Source organism: Myxine glutinosa, chromosome 2 (assembly GCF_964187855.1).
Source record: "Myxine glutinosa chromosome 2, kmMyxGlut1.1, whole genome shotgun sequence".
Taxonomy (NCBI): domain Eukaryota; kingdom Metazoa; phylum Chordata; class Myxini; order Myxiniformes; family Myxinidae; genus Myxine; species Myxine glutinosa.
The window spans coordinates 181,218,961-181,232,517 of NC_136262.1; the positions used below are offsets into that span (position 1 = coordinate 181,218,961).

A 13,557-nucleotide genomic window follows, 5' to 3' on the forward strand; every position below is an offset into this window, starting at 1 on the left:
ACACACTGCTCCACACACCTGTCCAGTTGCACACCTGTGCAATCACACCTGTTCAATTCTCACACACACGGCATCATCTCAGCTAACTACTCCCTTCTGAAACTTGCGCTTCCCAGTCGCCCCTTTAAACTATTGCGCTCCCTCGTCATTATCATCCATACTAAACTACCTGCGTCCCCACTACAGGTATCAGTCACTAACTAAACTTAACGTTACCTACTGTCATCTTCTAGGGCCCTATCAATATAACCTAACCCACCCGGGCTAGTTTTCACTGCCATACACCCCATAAGCTATTGCTCCTTTGCCCCCACATGGGAAGGATGGTGGATTTGCCATCCCACCACATCGGGGGTCTCTCACTACCAATTTTGCACATCAAATTTCAATAAATCAAAAATTTGCCAATCACTGCCCATCATCTGCCAATCACTACTGCCAATCCCTTGCCAATCATCAAATTTTGTTTTTCTCCAATTTTGGGTCCAAAACACTAACCTCATCACCCAGTCTACTCACTAATGCCTCTCGGTGCGCCAATTCCTGTCCAAAGCCCGGCTTCGTAAAGCCAAGCAATGGATACTGGTTGTTTTGTGCCGGCGGCTGGATGCGTCCGGCATTCGGGGCAGGGACGGGGGCTTACCCGTGCCGAGATCCCACGCACCATCTCGGCACGGAGCCATCCAATGTCCCGCTCTCGACCTGCCGGCACGTCTCACCAAAAAGTGGTCGCCATGACGACCCTTTCTATCGGGCTGCCAGCTCCGCCTAGTGGAGCACGGACGCGGCCGTTCAAAGCGAGGCCCGGCACGCACCGAGGGCCCGATTCGGCTATAAGTCGTTCTAAACTCTACCCCGTCTAACGTCGATGCTTCACCTGGACGCTTACACCCCGCAGCCCGTTCCTTGCTCACACATCCAGCTGTGCCCATGCTCCTCGTACCTTTCCTTACACACCCAGGTACCCTCATTCCACTCACAGCCTTGGTCACACACCTGACCACCGAACACTGTGGCACACATTCGTTGCTCGCACACCTCACCAATACACCGCTTCGCGCCCCCTCCTCGGTCACCTCCTCTGTGACAATCACAGGTGTGCCCTCATTCGCACACCCAACCACGTGCCTCACCACCAACTCCAGCGTGCATTCCCACTCACGCTCTACCATTCCAGGTGTGCATCCTTCCATCCCAGGTGTACATACTCGCTCACCTGTCATAACCAACTCACTCTCCTTGTCACTCTCAATACTCTCACCTCCACTCTTAACCACGCACTCACCCTTACTCTTGACAGCACACTCTTTCCTCATGCACCTGTCCGTTACACACCTCTCTCGCGCACACTCTTGCGCACACTCTCCCGTCACACCCTCTGCAACACTCACCACAGGCATGCATTCTTCCTTGCCTTTGACAGCGCACTCTTTCCCCATGCACCTGTCCGTCACACACCTTTCTCGCGCACACTCCTGCGCACACTCTCTCGTCACACCCTCTGTAACACTCACCACACCACGCTCCCATGTGCTCCCTCGCACACGCGCTACGACCGACTCACTCTCGCCAGCACCCTCACTCCTTGGCACGCACTTTTTCCTCACACACCCCAGAGTCGGACTTTCTTGCACACCTCCTTTTTCGCACACCAGACCTGTCGCACACTTCACCAACGGCCTCTCACGAACACCCGGGTCTATCTCGACCCCCAAGCTTATTAAATCCCCTGGCGCATCATACGCACGACCATATTGGTCACCACTTACACCGGGTCCTCTTCCTCTTCGCTTCTCCTCCATCACCTGCGAATCCCTCATCCGGTTAATGAGCACATCATCACGATCCAAACACAGACTTTGGACCAATTCTTTTATCTCCTCTTTTATCTCCTTCTTATCCTCTCTCCGTCGCTTCTTAATTTCGCTCACCCCTTCTTCCACTTCTTCTAATTTCTGCTTCACCTCCTTCATTCCCCGGTACGTCTCCTCAAGCTCGTCCTCCAAGGCTACCTTGACCGTTTCCATGTGCGTCCTCACCTGCCGGTCCTTCGTCTCCATTACCTCTACCACCTCGTCCAACCTCGTTGTCAGTCCCTCACGTACCATCTGACATTCCCTCTTCGTCGCTACCAAGTCATTTTTTAGGTCATTTTGTGTCGCTTTTAAACCTCCTATTACCGCTGTGTTCTTCTTTACCTGGTCCGTTAGTTCTTTTTGTCCCTCCGTCAGCTGTTCCACCTCCTGCGTCAGGACCTCTATGCCCCCTTGTAACTTTACAGTCCCCTTTCTCACCTCCTTCTCCATGCGCTCCTTACAGTGCCTCACCTCCTCGCGCACTCCTCCGACCTCCTCACTCACTCCTCTTCTGATCTCCTCTCCCATCACTTGCATCTCCTGCCCAGATGCCACCCTCATCTGCTCCATCTCCTCCCTGTGAGCATCCAGTTTGGTTTCTACCCCCATTCTGACCCCCTCTATCTGCTGCTCCATTTGTTTAACTTCCCTTTCCGCTTGGTCCCTCATGTCCCTCAATTTGCCTTCCATGGTGTTTTCTAACCCCTCTAACCCTTTTTGCATCCCTTCCATTTGATTCTCTTGAGCGGCCATTCTGTTTTCTACCCCCATTAACCCCTCCTGTATTTCCCCTAATCTATCGTCTAATTTCCCAAATTTCATGTCTAATCCCTTAAAATTATTGTCTAATCCTTCTATTCTACTCCCTAACCCTCCGATCTGGGCCCCCATCCTTTGTTCTAACCGTTGGCTATTGGCCCCCATGTCCTCCCTCAATTTCTCGCTATTGGACCCCATGTCCTCCCTCAATTTCTCGCTATTGGACCCCATGTCCTCCCTCAATTTCTCGCTATTGGACCCCATCTTTTGTTCTAACCGTTCGCTATTGGCCCCCATCTTTTGTTCTAACCGTTCGCTATTGGCCCCCATCTTTTGTTCTAACCGTTCGCTATTGGCCCCCATCTTTTGTTCTAACCGTTCGCTATTCTGGGCCATAAGGGCCTTCATTTGTATGAAAAACAAGTTCAAATCCACCGGCGGCGCTGCCACGGTCGCGGGCGCGGTGATCAGCGAGGCGCCATTTTGCGCTCCCGCAATGTCGGGCACAACGACGCTATTTTGTGCGTCTGCTACCCTCGCTGCTTCGCTCTCCTCCTGTCCCTCATGTCCCTCAATTTGGTCCTGGACCGACCCTGCCTCACTCTCCCCTACCGGACCCCAGCTGTCTTGGTCTGCCATAGCGCGACTTTCAAAATTCGGGTTTTTATACAACAAAACAAATTTCGGCCGTTATAATTTCGTCGAGCGCAGTAAACGCGCTCTGAATCGATTCTCCCTCCCTGGTTTGGGCCTAACAACGCGCGGGAAACGCGCTCCGAATCGATTCTAATTGTTACAAATGTTACAAATTTGGGCCTAATAAATTTAGTCCCGGGTTCGAATTCCACTCCTCGACACCAATTGTTAGACGTGGCTTAGATGTTATTTACCGAGCGGTTTTGGTATGACCACGTCTGCACAAGTTACCCGATTATACTCGAACGTTGACTAATCGCGCTACGCTAGGTCAATAAAGGCAATAAAGGAAAAGGACACACGGCTGGGTTTCAAATGACACGACACCCAGGGTTCAGTTCTCAAGACCTCCGGAGGAGGTTATATTAAGGCGGAAGGGATTACAACTACAAGAGGTACAGCATAGAAAGACAAGCACTTAGACACACTCTTATATTATTCCCAACAGACGACAGATAAACGGGACAAAAGGCTGACTCACACGGGGTTTGATGGCAAGGAAAGGCAGAATCGATGGCTCCAGGTGCACCTGGGCTCGAGGCAGAATCGACTCGGTCCGGTCCAGAGATGCGGGAAGGTCACAGCGCTCGGAGATGGTGACTTGTCTGCTCAGGCTGGGGGCGCATCTGACGTCACGTCCGCTACGTGGCCGCGTATATCCGGCGGGGAGTGACACGCCCTCGGCTCGTTAGCTCCGCCTCGTGGAATCGGCACGTTGCTTCTCATTGGGTGCGTGCGGGGGGGTTACCGGCTCCGCCCTTGACGAGGAGCTGACAAGGAGCCCCTTCGTGGTAACCCCGTGGAGCGCATGGTCCGGAGCGTCGTTGTTGTTGTAATTGTTGTTGTAGTTGTAATTGTAGTTGTTGTTTGGGGAAGAAGATGGAAGGAGGTATGGGAAAGGTCCTAAACTCACTACTGGTGCCATATAATCACATTCTGGTGCAACGAAGAGTCATAATTAATGGAAACGAGTCCTTAACTGACATAGACTAAGAATAACTAGCAAGATGTCCGAAAGTTGTCTACGTGTGATGCGGTGGACCTGGGCACGACATTTAATGGGGGAAAAGGGGAAGGTCGGCTCTACTGATTGTTGTTTACAGACAATGGGACTAGGGAATGGGGATTGGGGATAGTTGGGGAGTATTGGGGAAATAGGGGAATATTTACAAGCGGATATGGAGGCCAAATTCCATATTCGCAACAATATATACACGTATATATATACACGTATATATATATATGTATATATATATATATATATATGTATATATATATATATATATATATATATATATATATATATATATATATATATTTATATACATACACACACACACACACACACACACACACACACAGGGTCCGGCTGGAGGTGTGACGATTTTCAGAAAACTTGTACACAGTTATTTTTCGTCGAATTTCAATTTTATTTTTTTTAAAGACTACATATATAATGCCATGTAATACACTGTAACAAAGACATTTAAAAAATGTAATTCATGTTTGAATTGGGTATAACAATGCAAGTGGGGGGTCTAGCGCATGCGTGATGGCTGTTGGTTACTCGTTGTTAGGTGCCATTTCAGTAGCCATGGAGCTGTGGACGATTGAACATCGCGTCTTTGTTGTTGAGACGTTTAGTCAAACGGGTAGTTCGGTGGTGCTTACACAGCGCAGATTTCGTACTCACTTCAATGTTGGTCGACGTGGCGCCGTTCCGTCTCGAAACACAATATTGAAGTGGGTAAAAAACTTCAGGACAACTGGATCTGTGAGGCCGGGAGCAGCTCACACGAATGCTACGGATGCCGTAGCTACGGATGTCAGACAGATCAGTTCGTCGAATTTTGCACTTGGACCTTCATTATCACGCGTACAAAATCATGGTGGTTCAAGAACTGCAGCAGAATGATTTCGTACGGTGGTTTACGTTCGCAGAAAGAATGCTGGAACTGCTGAGGGATGACACTATTCTCATCATGAGTGATGAGGCGCATTTTCACTTGTCGGGAGTGTAAACAAGCAAAATTCCCGATATTGGTCAGCAACAAATCCGCGAGAACTCCATCAAAGACCCCTCCACTGCGATTGTCACTGTGTGGGCCGGAATAGTCCGATTCGGCATAATTGGGCCTTATTTTTTCAAGGAAGGCGGACGCACTGTGACAGTCAACTCACAACGTTATGTTACGATGTTGCGCGAGTTCTTACTGCCTGAATTGAGACGACGTCGCATTGACCTCCCTACAGTTTGGTTTCAGCAAGATGGGGCTACTTGCCACACCTCAAAAGAATCAATGGCCTTATTAAGAGAACATTTTCCAGGGCACCTCATTTCAATCCGTGGGGATGTGGAGTGGCCCCCTCGATCGCCCGATCTTTCACCCTGTGACTATTTTTTATGGGGTTACCTGAAAGTTAAGGTTTACATTGAAAAACCATGCACTCTTGAGACCCTTTCAGATGCCATCACCAGAGAAATTCGAGCTATTCCACTTGCCGTGGTTGAAAGGTCTATGGACAACTTTTCCACGTGTCTGCAAGAATGCTTGGACAAGAACGGCCGCCATTTAGATGATGTCATTTTTCAAACATGAATTACATTTTTAAAATGTCTTTGTTACAGTGTATTACATAGCATTATATATGTAGTCTTTAAAAAAATAAAAAATTGAAATTCGACTAAAAATAACTGTTAGTCAGGTTCACTATGTTAACAAATATAATTTCGTTCAAAATTTTGGTAGATTAGCAAAACTATACATTTTTGGAATATTCAGAGCATGAGGAATCCAAAAATTAATGTTTACATTTGCGTACACCTTTGCAAAAATGACACTCAGGACAGTGATGAAGATAGTCAGGTTCACTATGTTAACAAATATAATTTCTTTCAAAATTTTGGGATTAGCAAACCTGTACATTTTTGGAATCTTCAGAGCATGGAGAATCTGAAAATCAATGTTGGCATTTGCACAGACACCTGCATGGCCGCCATTTTGGATTTTGAAAATGGCCGCCATAAAATACATATTTTGCGCGATCTCGGCTTCTAGTCAACGTAGAGACTTAATTAAATATGCTAATCCTATGTTTTCTGGGTCAAGGAATCCAATAAAGGCCTCAAAATAGTGCTCAGGATTATAGAAAAGCAACAAACAAAGGTAATTGAAAACCATTGTCTTTATATTTGTGATATAACTGTATTACATAATACATGATATTGCAAGTCCTTTGAAGTTATAGGTTGTTATAGGAAGTTATAGGTAGTATCAGATTGAACTATAAGTCCTATACACAGGATCTGCGAGGTCTATACCGTTCAGGAATATGCCTTTACAGATCTTCATCACTGTCCTGAGTGTCATTTTCGCAAAGGTGTCTACGCAAATGTAAACATTAATTTTTGGATTCCTCATGCTCTGAATATTCCAAAAATGTAGTTTTGCTAATCTACCAAAATTTTGAACGAAAAAACATAGTGAACCTGACTGTGTACGAGTTTTCTGAAAATCGTCACACCTCCCTGACGGACCCTGTATATATATATATATATATATATATATATATATATATATATATATATATATATATATATATATATATATATATATATATATATATATATATATATATATATATATATTGTTACAGATCGCGGATTAAGATGTTATTTACCGAGCGGTGGTATTGCCGCGACCGTTACAGGATCCCTGACTCACCCGATTCACCCAGGACTTTGGCCGGATCGCACCACAGCTGCCCAATCTGGGAAAAGACTGAAACGACGAAATGCAAGAGGAAAAGGAATAAAACGAGAAGACGGACAGAAGAGTAATTGGATTTATTATTTACACACGCAAAAAGGAGCAATCAAGGTTTATTTACAACACATAAGACGCAGGTGACACAGTGCAAATTTTAGCTTACCTACAGACTTAATTAAATACCCAGGGACAGAACAAACAAAACAAACTCACGTATACAAGAAGGGTGGAAAGGCAGGAGGTGGATGGCTGGAGGGAGAGGAAAGGTCCAAGGGGGTCCTGCAGCTCAACCGGCGTGTTTAGCAGCCGCCGTTCCTTTTCGGCCCTGCTCCAAACCGCCGTTCAGGCCCCCTTTGGCTGTTGGGTGTTCTTGCTGCTGCGGCCTCCGTCCGCTGCGTTCCCAGGACTTGTCTGACTCGTTGGTCCAAACCCTCAACTCTTTCTTGGTCCCTCACTCTTTACCACCGACTCCTCACCGCAACCACTTGACCACCACCTCTACTGACTGACTCTTCACCACTCTCCACTTGACGACCGACTCTCAACCAACTCAGACCAACTCACAACTCACTTCCGTTCGCGCCTTTTATAGCGCCTCCAGCGATTTAGCCGCCGGCGTTTTGGACACGCCCATCGGGGTGCTCACCTCGGCCCTGGTTGGTCGCGCGACCCTCGGGCTCCGCCCTTGATGACGACGGGCGGGCACGCCCCTCTTCGACGAGGTGGAGACACGCCTTTCTTCCCGACTCGAGCACATGGTCAATGGTGGTTTTTGGAGGGGAGGTGATTGGGAATCGAGGGCTCAGCAATGACGAGAGGGGATGTAATATGGAAATGGAGGTTTTGGGGATGGGAAGGAAAGGGAGATTTTGGGGATGGGAAGGAAAGGGGATCTATTCTCTTTCACTGGTGCAATGGAGTACTTCAATTAATGGGAGACACAGCCTTACCCTAAAACACAGAATAAGAGATAACTACCAACAGGGGTATTCTATTACTTGGCTGATGTGTATGCTCGTGGACTAATTATGGGATGCCCTTTCACCTTTACACAGCTCCGGAGGTAGGGCGGCGCAGAATAACCAATAATAATAATAATACAGCACACAATCAAAAAAATACAGTCCTCATCTCCGCAACACTGCACCCTCCTCCTCTTAGGCACGACCCGGGCCTACAACTTTTACTTTTAGTGTGACACGTAGGTGTAGTTCCCTCTACTTTTAACCTGACCCTGAGTGCGACAGTTTTAAAACATAAATAAATGTGTCCCGCTGCTCCATTGCACCCTGCCTAACAGACTTACGCCCACAGTTAACCGAATCGCGGAATGGTCTTCAAACTATACACTGACGGTGGGGAGCATTATTTACAATGACTCTGCTTTTATTTACAAAGCTAACCCAGGACCTGTGATTGTTCTTTCTGGGGGGGAGACAGTCTGCTCTGCATCGACGCACCATGAACGCACCCAAAAACGCACCAATACAAGCACCAATCGGTGCAGTCACCATTGTTCAAGAGTGTTCACAATAAAAAATAACCAAACAACCCCTAACCCTGCAGGTGATCTCTTGCTCTTCGGCTCCCTCTGCTGGTTATTATTATTTCTTCCAGTTGTTGTCTTTTCCTTCATGTTCTTACTGGCGGCCTATTTGAACTGAAAAATGCACCCAATGTGTCCTTTTTATTTGATTTTATTTATAGCCCACAGGGCCGACTAGTGTGGTTCACCTGTGGGGCATCGGTGCCCTGTGGCCAAGGTCCGCCAGCAAGATTTCGGGCCCTCATGGCCGGTTCCAGCAGAGGGGCCATGCCCCAACCCATGGGGTCCATAAGTGGTGCTCGGCCACAGACATGTGGTCCATAATGTGGTGCATCGATGCAGACAGCTGGTTCTGGGAATTTCGGGCGCACAATGGCCGACCCACGCACGCTCCCCTCGGCACCCAATGGCGCACAGGTCATGTGGGAGACAAAAGGGGAAAGACAATTGAGCGAGGGGTAAGGTCACAAGGGTACACATCAATAAGGCAATGCAAGGCGAAATGCGTACGGAGGGCGAAGTGAGAAAGCTCGTCCCTACCGTACGTCACCCCCCTGTCACCTACCCTACCCTTGCCCTTACCCCATATGTACAAAAATCTACACATTTACAAATTCGTCACTACGGTCACGTCTTCCCCATATTTCCCCTATACCAAATTCGTCTCCACAATCCCTCTACTTCAAAATTTGCCATCACCAAGTTCATCATCAATCCTCATAAGGAGGCAGAGATGGAACATCAAAGCACAATGTCACACCCACGTCATGATGCGTCTCACAATCCAAACATTTGCACAGTAAAAATAATTAAACATGGCATGGTGCGGAGTACCTGTCACCTCAGGTGAGTGGATGCAGATGGTGCGAGGAGATCCTTCATCCTAACTATCCTCTAAATGATTTTAACACACTTTACACTACCCGGGGTCTTTCCCTGCCAATCCATTGGCCAACTTACACTATGGGCTCTAAAAACCAATTCCCATTGACCAAACTGTGGTGCTTCTCAATTTGGGGTCTCACTCCCCCGATTCATCTCCCGGTGCCTCGCACAATTTCTGGGCTGCGACGTGTAGCTCTCCCAGCAGGTCTACCCACCTGCACACCTCCACCACTGTAGTTGCCACCCGAGCTTACCTAGCTCCTCACCCTAACCTAACTAACTGGGGCAGGCCCTCTCCTGGCTCTGTCACCCCCTGGTGCCCTCTGGCACTGGGCTACCCGGGTCCGTCCTCCGGATCCTCGGGCCCCATCCACAACTACCGGCTCCCAGAGCCCACCTGCGGCCTCACCTGGCCGACATCCTCACAGTGGTGGAGTGCCCAAACCAACTACACACACTAACAGGCTACACGCCCAGCCATTTCCACAACACTAATGCACCCATCCAAATACCATTCTTTCACCTCGCACCACAGATGCCAATATCCAACCACAATTTACCTGTACCCTCTACCTAACACTTACACTACCCGCCCCGGGTATCCGTGATGGGGGTCCACTCTTCCCCCATTCACACCTTCACACCATCCACTCCACTCCACAATTTCCACCATACTCACTCCGCGACCATCCATTCCAATACTCCATTTATTCCACACAGCCACATACACCTGTTTGTTGCACACCTGTGCAATCACCTGGTGCCACCTGCACCCTCCTCCTCTTCCTGGACCAGTTGGTCAACACAACACACATCACCACTACTCCCTCATACACTGCTCCACACACCTGTTCAGTTGCACACCTGTGCAATCACACCTGTTCAATCCTCACACACACGGCATCATCTCATCTAACTACTCCCCTCTGAAACTTGCGCTTCCCAGTCGTCCCTTTAAACTATTGCGCTCCCACGTCATTATAATCCACACTAATCTACCTGCGTCCCCACTACAGGTATCAGTCACTAACTAATCTTAACGTTACCTAATGTCAGCTTCGCTAGATCCCTACAATTATCCAAGCCCTCCCTGGCTCGGTTGTCATAGCCACCCCCTAAACTATTGCGCATTTGCCCCCACCTATCATCCTTCTGTGAGGGATGACAGCGTTGCCATCCCACCACAGCGGGGCATCTCTCACTACCATCCCCCCAGTCCTCTGACGCTACGAGCCCCCGTCGCAAGAGGTACTGGGTCCTGCCTCGGCATCTAGAGCCGAGGCGATCCATGAGGGCGCCTGCTCGCCGGCATAAGGTCTTATCCGGTCGGCATGGACGATCCGAGGGGGGGTCCGTGGCCCCATTTTGATCTTAATGACCACGTCACAGATTTTATGTGCAACAGGACGACTCCTGGGCCTTGCCAGGGTGAGGTGAGTTTTGGGCACCTTCCCTTCCGCCTCCGGGGATTAAAGAACCAAATCTTCATCCCCGGAGCGTATTGACTCCCCTGGCTCCGGTCGTCGTACCTGCGCTTCATCTTGGCCCCCGCCAGATGGAGCTGGCGGCGGGCGAAGGCATGGACCCGCTCCATGCCTTCCTCCAGGTGACGTGCGTAACCCTCCCTCGGCGGTGTGTCCGTGGTGTCTGGCACGGGACCGCATAGCAAGTCGGCGGGAGCCCGTAACTCCCGCCCATACATAAGCAACGCTGGACTGCATGCGGTGGCCCCGTGCTGGCTAGTTCGGTAGGCCATCAACAGGTACGGGAGATGTTCGTCCCAGTCATCCTGACGGGTGGTGGTGAACAATGCCAGTTGTTGGATCAATGTTCGATTGAACCTTTCCACCATCCCGTCAGATTGTGGCCGCAAGGGCGTGGTCCTGGTTTTTCGAATTGACAGGAGTCTGCACACATCTTTTAGTAATTGACTTTCAAAATTTCGACCCTGATCGGTGTGCAGCTCCTGTGGAATCCCGTGCCGACATACAAATCCTTCTACGAAGGCCTGTGCTACCACCCCTGCTTCTTGGTTGGGGAGGGCATAGGCCTCCGGCCACTTGGTGAAATAGTCCATTACAACGAGGATATACTTATTACCTTGGCGGGTGCGGGGCAGCGGTCCTAGAATATCCATAGCCACCCGCTCAAAGGGGGCCCCCACCTGATGTAATTGAAAGGGGGCCCTCATCCTCCGTGCTGGTCCCTTTTTGGCAGAACAGGCGTCGCATCTCCGACACCAGTCCTGTATGTCGCGCCCCATATTCACCCAATAGAACCTCCGGCGGACCCGAGATATTGTCTTTGTCCTGCCCAAATGGCTGCCGGAGCGGGTACCATGCACCTGTTGCAATATGACGTTCTTGAATTTGTCAGGGACTATCACCAGCCAGGAAGTTCTATCAGAGGGAACCTCCACCCACTTGCGATACAAGATGTTGCCTTTCAATTCCAGGGTCTGCCACTGAGCCCAATACGCCTTTGTTTGCGCCCCGAGGGGGGTGACCTCTTCCCCCTTTGGTCTTTGCCCCAATTTGACCCATTGGAACACCGGCCCCAGAACAGGATCCTCCTGCTGGGCCGTGCTCCAAGCCAACTCTCCAAATTCCTCGTCCGCGGTTAGTGGCAAAATTGGCCCTCTCACCCGGGTTGCCCGGACGACGAGAATCGGGGCGGAATCGCCCAATTGCTCCCTCTCCTCGTGTCTCGCACAAAATTTACAGTTTTCCCCCAGACAAGGACGCCGAGAGAGTGCGTCCGCATTACCATGGGCCTTCCCGGCCCTATGGGCCACATCAAAATCGTACTGCTGCAACTTTTCCAACCACCTTGCAATTTGGCCCTCCGGTTCCTTGAACCGAAGGAGCCATTGCAAGGAGGAATGGTCAGTTCTAACCAAAAATTTCCGCCCGTACAGGTACGGGTGGAAATGGTTCATGGCAGCCAGCATGGCCAATAACTCTTTGCGAGTGACGCAATAATTTCGCTCGGGCCTACTTAAGGCCCGACTATAGTAACCAATCACTCTCTCTACGCCCTCCTGTGTCTGAGACAAAACTGCGCCCAATCCTTCCTGGCTCGCATCCGTGTCCAGGGTAAATGCCCCGTCACTAGTGGGGTAAGCTAGAAGGGGTGCGGATGTTAGACACCCCTTCAATTTTTGGAAGGCCTCGTGGCACTCCCGTGTCCAATTAAATCGCGTCCCCTTCTCCGTAAGCCGGTGGAGGGGACGGGCCAACTCCGCAAATTTCGCCACAAAGCGCCGGTAGTAGGAGCAGAGTCCCAAAAATCCCTGCACCTCCTTGATGGTACGTGGTGCGGGCCACTCCTCTACCGCTTTAATTTTGTCTGGGTCCGTTTTTACCCCCTCGCGGCCGATCACGTGACCTAGATAGGCCACCTCTCTTGCAAACAAAGTGCACTTACTCGGGTTCAGCTTCAACCCTGCCTGTCTGAGGCACCCGAACACCTGGTCCAAATTAGCTACTGCCTGGGGGAACGTTTTGGCATGTACTAGGACGTCATCCAGGTACACCAGGCATGATTGCCATGGCATGCCGCCTAGTACATGCTCCATCAATCTTTCAAAGGTGGCGGGGGCGTTACACAAACCAAACGGCATCACAGTAAACTGATACAGTCCCTTACCTGTGGAAAATGCCGTTTTCTCCTTCCCTGCCCTATCCATCTCCACCTGCCAATACCCACTCTTGAGGTCCAAAGTCGAGAACCAATTTGAGCCCGCAACGGCATCGAGGGTGTCATCAATTCTTGGCAGGGGATATGAGTCCTTGAGTGTCACGTTGTTTAGCTGGCGATAGTCCACGCAGAACCGCGTGGTCCCATCCTTCTTTTTGACCAGCACAACAGGTGACATCCAAGGACTTCCCGAGGGCTCGATCACACCTGCGTCGAGCATTTTTTCAACCTGCTCGTCAGCTTCCGCCCTCTTGCTCCAAGGGAGCCGTCGGGCGGCCTGACGAATAGGCCGGGCCTCACCGGTGTGGATCTGATGTTTCACCAGGCCCGTACGTCCAATATCCTC

The 13,557-nt window shown here is 49.9% G+C and overlaps 1 protein-coding gene across 1 annotated transcript in view; it reads left to right on the forward strand.

The window, feature by feature from the left end:
• Nucleotides 1-13,557, forward strand: part of LOC137421025 (uncharacterized) — a 150,890-nt gene that overhangs the window by 38,427 nt on the left and 98,906 nt on the right. The window lies entirely within an intron of this gene.